Source organism: Schistocerca americana, chromosome 1 (assembly GCF_021461395.2).
Source record: "Schistocerca americana isolate TAMUIC-IGC-003095 chromosome 1, iqSchAmer2.1, whole genome shotgun sequence".
Taxonomy (NCBI): domain Eukaryota; kingdom Metazoa; phylum Arthropoda; class Insecta; order Orthoptera; family Acrididae; genus Schistocerca; species Schistocerca americana.
Window position 1 is genome coordinate 1,145,931,336 of NC_060119.1, and position 6,149 is coordinate 1,145,937,484.

General features: G+C 40.6%; 1 non-coding gene across 1 annotated transcript; it reads right to left on the reverse strand.

The window, feature by feature from the left end:
* Nucleotides 1-1,692: 1,692 nt before the first annotated feature.
* Trnas-cga lies at nt 1,693-1,768 on the reverse strand. Its single transcript has one exon. It is a non-coding gene; the product is annotated as a tRNA-Ser (tRNA).
* Between the last annotated feature and the right edge of the window lie 4,381 nt (nt 1,769-6,149).

Genomic DNA, 6,149 nt, shown 5'->3' on the forward strand with positions numbered 1-6,149 from the left:
GGTTATGTATGTAAGTTATACTTTGTGATTTATCTGCTTGCGCCTTCATGTTTACTTATTAAGATTACATATGAACATTTATTTGCTTATGCTGATATGATGCTAATGACCTATTTATTATGTAAGATATATACTTGCTGCTTTGCGTATGGATTGCATGTTTACACATTTCTGTTTTGTTGTCATAACTACCTTTTAATTTAGTATAGAGAAATACTTATATACTGTGCATGAATATAGAGTTTAGGTTACACTATGGTATTAATTATAGATTGTTCGCTTGGCAGAGCCTCGTTGTAGGGATTGTGCTGCATCCACTTGTTGACATTCTGGTATATTCTGGTATATTTACTCGGTATTGCATGTTTTGCTTACGCTCAGTGCTTTACATTTTAAGATAAGAAAATGAACTGCTATAATTCTACGAACTACATTGGTACGAGAAAATTCATTGAAGTCACATGAACTGAAGGTTTTATGGAAGTTGTATCATTATAATAGAAAGGAAGCTGACGACACGAAATACCAACACTAGCTTTAGACCATTGACAGTTATTACACTGCATTCTTCGTGAGCAATTGAAATAGCAAATGACACTTGACACAAAGAAATACTCCTCATGTTTGCTTCTGTTTTGCCATGATTCTTGAAGTGGTGTACACACTGTGAAATATTACGATTTATTCATTCAAATACTTATGTGATCATTAATACTGTGTACTTGCACCTACTTACTGAAAGTTATTCAAACTGAAAGCTGTTAGAGGTCATGTATGCATTTCTTTTATTTTATGATGGACAAGGTAACCAAAATGTATTTTATAATTCATAATGAGTAGAAGATTTGGCTCAGGTGGATTACACAGAGAGGTTGTGTGTGGACACTGTGTCTTCAGATTGTATGGGATGATGAATTGAAGTTTGCACTACGATTTTATCTGCACTTGTTCGAGGAGACTGACTAGAGGAAAGAGTTGTTATGGAAGTGAAATGATATTGGTGATAAGGTTTATATGTATCGACGTACTGACGAGGTATTATTGAAGTATTGAGATTGTATGATGTCGATGATTATTGGGGTTTTGATGGATAAGAGGTAAAGTAAGTGAGGAGCATATATATATATATATATATATATATATATATATATATATATATATATATTTGTTGGTTTATATGGAAAAAGAAGGATGAAGATGGCAGACTAGAACACTCCAGTGGAAGGAAGATAGTCTACACACACATTTTGTTAAATTAATAAGCAGTATATCCTTTTTTTTGGAAAGAGGAAGTATTTGCATGTCTTGACACACTGAAAGTTCCCAGAATGAGATTTTCACTCTGCAGCGGAGTGTGCGCTGATATGAAACTTCCTGGCAGATTAAAACTGTGTGCCCGACCGAGACTCGAACTCGGGACCTTTGCCTTTCGCGGGCAAGTGCTCTACCAACTGAGCTACCGAAGCACGACTCACGTCCGGTACTCACAGCTTTACTTCCGCCAGTACCTCGTCTCCTACCTTCCAAACTTTACAGAAGCTCTTCTGCGAAACTTGCAGAACTAGCACTCCTGAAAGAAAGGATATTGCGGAGACATGGCTTAGCCACAGCCTGGGGGATGTTTCCAGAATGAGATTTTCACTCTGCAGCGGAGTGTGCGCTGATATGAAACTTCCTGGCAGATTAAAACTGTGTGCCGACCGAGACTCGAACTCGGGACCTTTGCCTTTCGCGGGCAAGTGCTCTACCAACTGAGCTACCGAAGCACGACTCACGTCCGGTACTCACAGCTTTACTTCCGCCAGTACCTCGTCTCCTACCTTCCAAACTTTACAGAAGCCCTTCTGCGAAACTTGCCCGCGAAAGGCAAAGGTCCCGAGTTCGAGTCTCGGTCGGGCACACAGTTTTAATCTGCCAGGAAGTTTCACACTGAAAGTTGTTCAGCAACTGTACATTTTGATTTGGCTTGGCAAACATTGGTCTTGACATGATGACTATGATATTGACTAACTATTATTGACTATTATACACTGCTGCCACTACTACTTGATACACATGTTGAACATCAAATTGTGACAGAATTGCATTTACACAGTTAACACTACTCAATTACACAATAGTACTTAATATGTGGATGAAAGATGAGTGAGTGTGTTTTGTGTGTTTTCCTTTCCTAATCCAAAATAAATGGTACTGACCTACATCCTAAATATAATTTTACTTGTTTGTTGTGGCTTGCACTGACACCCATAAATATTATAGGTTTACTGATATTTGTGTATCTGTAATATTTAATATGACAATTATCTGATATCATTTGTGTGTTTATTATAATTTGTATGTTTAGTGTAGGAGCATTGACAATAATTTTGTAAAAGCAATTGTGTGTGCATTCAAACTGTTGTTCATGCTTGCACCTATTATCATTGATGGGTGCTACTTGGAAATGTTTAATTTCTGCTGAGGAACTCTGATGAACTGTGTAATTATTGCTGGTGAATATTATGGACTGTTACCTCCACTTGTTCAACATTGCTGGGTGCCACTGTTTGAACTGCTCAACTAGCGATGAGATGTCACTTGTTGGTGTCTGCTCGCTATTACTGGGTGTCACTGTTGGAACTGGTGCTACTGAAATGATGTCACTTGTTGCTGTCTGCACCTGTTCAACATTGCTGGGTGCCTCTGATGGAACTGCTGCTACTGAGATAATGTCACTTGTTGCTGTCTGCACCTGTTCAACATTGCTGGGTGCCACTGTTGGAACTGCTCAACCAGTGATGAGATGATACTTGTTGGTGTCTCCACCTGCTCGCCATTACTGGGTGCCACTGATGGAACTGCTGTTACTGAGATAATGTCACTTGTTGCTGTCTGCACCTGTTCAACATTGCTGGGTGCCTCTGTTGGAACTGCTCAACCAGTGATGAGATGATACTTGTTGGTGTCTCCACCTGCTCGCCATTACTGGGTGCCACTGATGGAACTGCTGCTACTGAGATAATGTCACTTGTTGCTATTTGCACCTGTTGACCATTGCTGGGTGCCACTGTTGGAACTGTCAACTACTCTGAGGAATGCTACTTGTTTATTGAGCTATTGAAAAGATTTTATGTGAATATTTGTGTAAACTGATTTATTATGTATTTACTGTTTATGAAATTATATCGGACTGCTATTTGCACCTTTTGACCATTGCTGGGTGCCACTGGTGGAACTGTCAACTACTCTGAGGAGTGCTACTTGTTTATTGAGCTATTGAAAAGATTTTATGTGAATATCTGTGTAAACTGATTTATTGTGTATATACTGTTAATGAAATGTTATGAGACTCTTACCTGCACCTATTCGTCATTGCTGGTGCCATTGATTGAACTGTTTAACTACTCTGAAAAATGATACTTGCGTATACTATTATGTAAAATCACATTTATGCAAGCTTTTGAATTCCTTACTGTATTTTTATATATTAGGTTACTGAAGGGTCAGTGCAAAGCCAAAATTTACGAGGGTTATTCCAAAAGTAAGGTCCGGTTATAAAAAAAAAAAATCAAAACTAAAATGTTTTTTCAAAACAATTGTTTTATTTACATTCCTTACATCTTTATCTATTTTTCTACATAACTTCCATACTTATTTAAACATTTGTCACATCGTTCAACAAGCTTTTGAATGCCCATGTTATAGAAATCGGCCGCCTGTGACGATAACCAGTCCTTAACTGCTTCTTTCACTTCATCATCTGTGTCGAAGCGCTTGCCGCCGAGAAACTCCTTTAAGTAACGGAACAGGTGGAAATCACTTGGCGCCAGGTCCGGACTGTAAGGAGGATGGTCCATCTGTTCCCATCCAAATTTCTTGATCAGAGCTTGCGTTTCATTTGCAGTGTGGGGTCTGGCATTGTCATGCAACAACAAGATTCCAGACGACAAAAGACCACGTCGCTTATTCTGGATTGCACGTCGAAGTTTAGTCAGGGTAGCGCAGTAGGCGGCTTTATTAATCGTTGTTCCTCTCTCCATAAAGTCGACTAACAATACTCCACGTCTATCCCAGAACACAGTCGCCATAACCTTACGTGTTGAGATTGTCTGCTTTGCCTTGACCTTGACTGGCGATGACGTGTGACGCCATTGCATTGACTGACGTTTAGACTCTGGAGTGATGTGAGAAACCCATGTCTCATCCCCTGTGACAACATTGTCTAAAAGACTGTCACCTTCCTTATGATATCGCTCCAAAAAATCAAGAGCAAAAGCCATTCTTTTCATTCGTTGGGGCTCAGTAAGCAGCCTGGGAACCCAACGGGCACACAATTTGTGAAACTTCAAATGTTCAGACACAATTCTGTACAAAGTTGTTCTACTCACATTCGGAAAATGCATGTCTACGTCTGTAATAGTGAATCGGCGATCTTCACGAATTTTTTTGTCAACCGCATTGACCAAATCGTCTGAAATCACTGATGGTCGGCCACACCGTGGTTCATCGTGCACATTATCCCGTCCTTCATTAAAAGCTCGCACCCACTTGCGCACTTTACTGTCGCTCATTATGTTAGGACCGTACACTTCAGTAATCTGCCGATGGATTTCCGCCGCTGAATTGTTTCTTGCAGACAAAAACCGTATCACTGCCCTTACTTCACAATCGGCGGGCTGATCAATTGTCTTAAACATTGTAAAGTGACACTGTGAACTACACTCAGCAACAGTAACAAAGCGAATGGCGGCGTTTGACGCGCAAGGCTTGCCGGGAGTCGGCGCGCATGCGTGTTTTGTCATTGGCGCCAAATTTCAATAGTTACGGCGAATCGGACCTTACTTTTGGAATAACCCTCGTATTTAGTTATGTACTATTTACTTATTACTATCATCTTTTATTTTTGTCTGTGTTTTTTGGACGAATTTGGTGGTATTTTCACCACCAATGCTGGCAAAAATACCACCAAATTCTTGCCCATGGAGGAGGGGCATATGAAAGGTGGCTACACTGAGTCACAGCGCCAGAGATTGCGCCAAAGATTATTATTCCGCCGCCTCCACTGGTGCAGTAGTAGTTCAGAGGTTGTCGAGGGCAGTTGTAGTTTAGAGGATGTCGAGGGCAGTAGTAGTTCAGAGGATGTCGAGTGCAGATGTTGTTGTGTTGGGCGAGAAAGTTGATGCTGTTCGGTTGGTGTAACGTATAGATGGAAGATGTTGCAATGATCACAGTGTATTTTTCGTCAATATATATTGAGGTAAAAGAAAAAAGTATTATAGATTTCTTTATTGACAATGCCTCTTGGTCACAGGTTCAGTCAACAAAGCATCTGGCTCGTGTTCATGTATTAGACTTGTAATTCTGGTTTCTATGTGCAATTATAGTATTTCTGGTTTTTCAATTAGTTCATTGTAAATGGTGTTTAAAATATCTTCTCGTATTGAGGAAGAACCGAGCCAGATACATGCACGTTGAGTCACACTACCACACACAGAACAGTTACACTTGTGCTTTGTTGTTTCGTAGCTTTTATAGTTGCAGGGGTCTTAATTAATCAATTGTGTTAATGGAAATTTCTTGTCATTCTTTATTTTTATTTCATGCAGTCAGATTGCGTGCTAATACTAGTTAGGGCCAACTGGTTACGAGACTTCGTAACGGGTCACACAGCTACTGAAGTTATTGCATTTATTCTTTATTCTTTTTAATTAAGCCCCCATGCAACACCGACATGATTCTTCTGAATGGCGAAGCTCACGCTAATGGAAAAGCGACTCCACCGCATGCCCTTTTCGCCAAGATTACGCATCGGCTTCGAGAAAGAGGTACCTTCACCACCAGCAGGCGTGACATTGGTGCTCCAAGGAGACACCACACACCCGGATTGGAAGACGCCATGGTCCATCACGTTGAAGAGAAACCGTCAACGAGTACGTGAGAAATTCCACTTGCAATGGATGTTGATTCTGGTACCGTCTGGTGTGTTCTGCACGACAACAACTGAATCCAGACCACCTCCTAAGGATACAGTCACTAATGCCAGCCGATTTTCCACAAAGTGTTGTGTTCTGTACGCAGTTTCTGCGCCACTGCATCCAGAAGCCCCTAGAATTCCCACTGGCGCATTCTCTTCACAGATGAACGTACATTTACTAGGGATTTTCTTC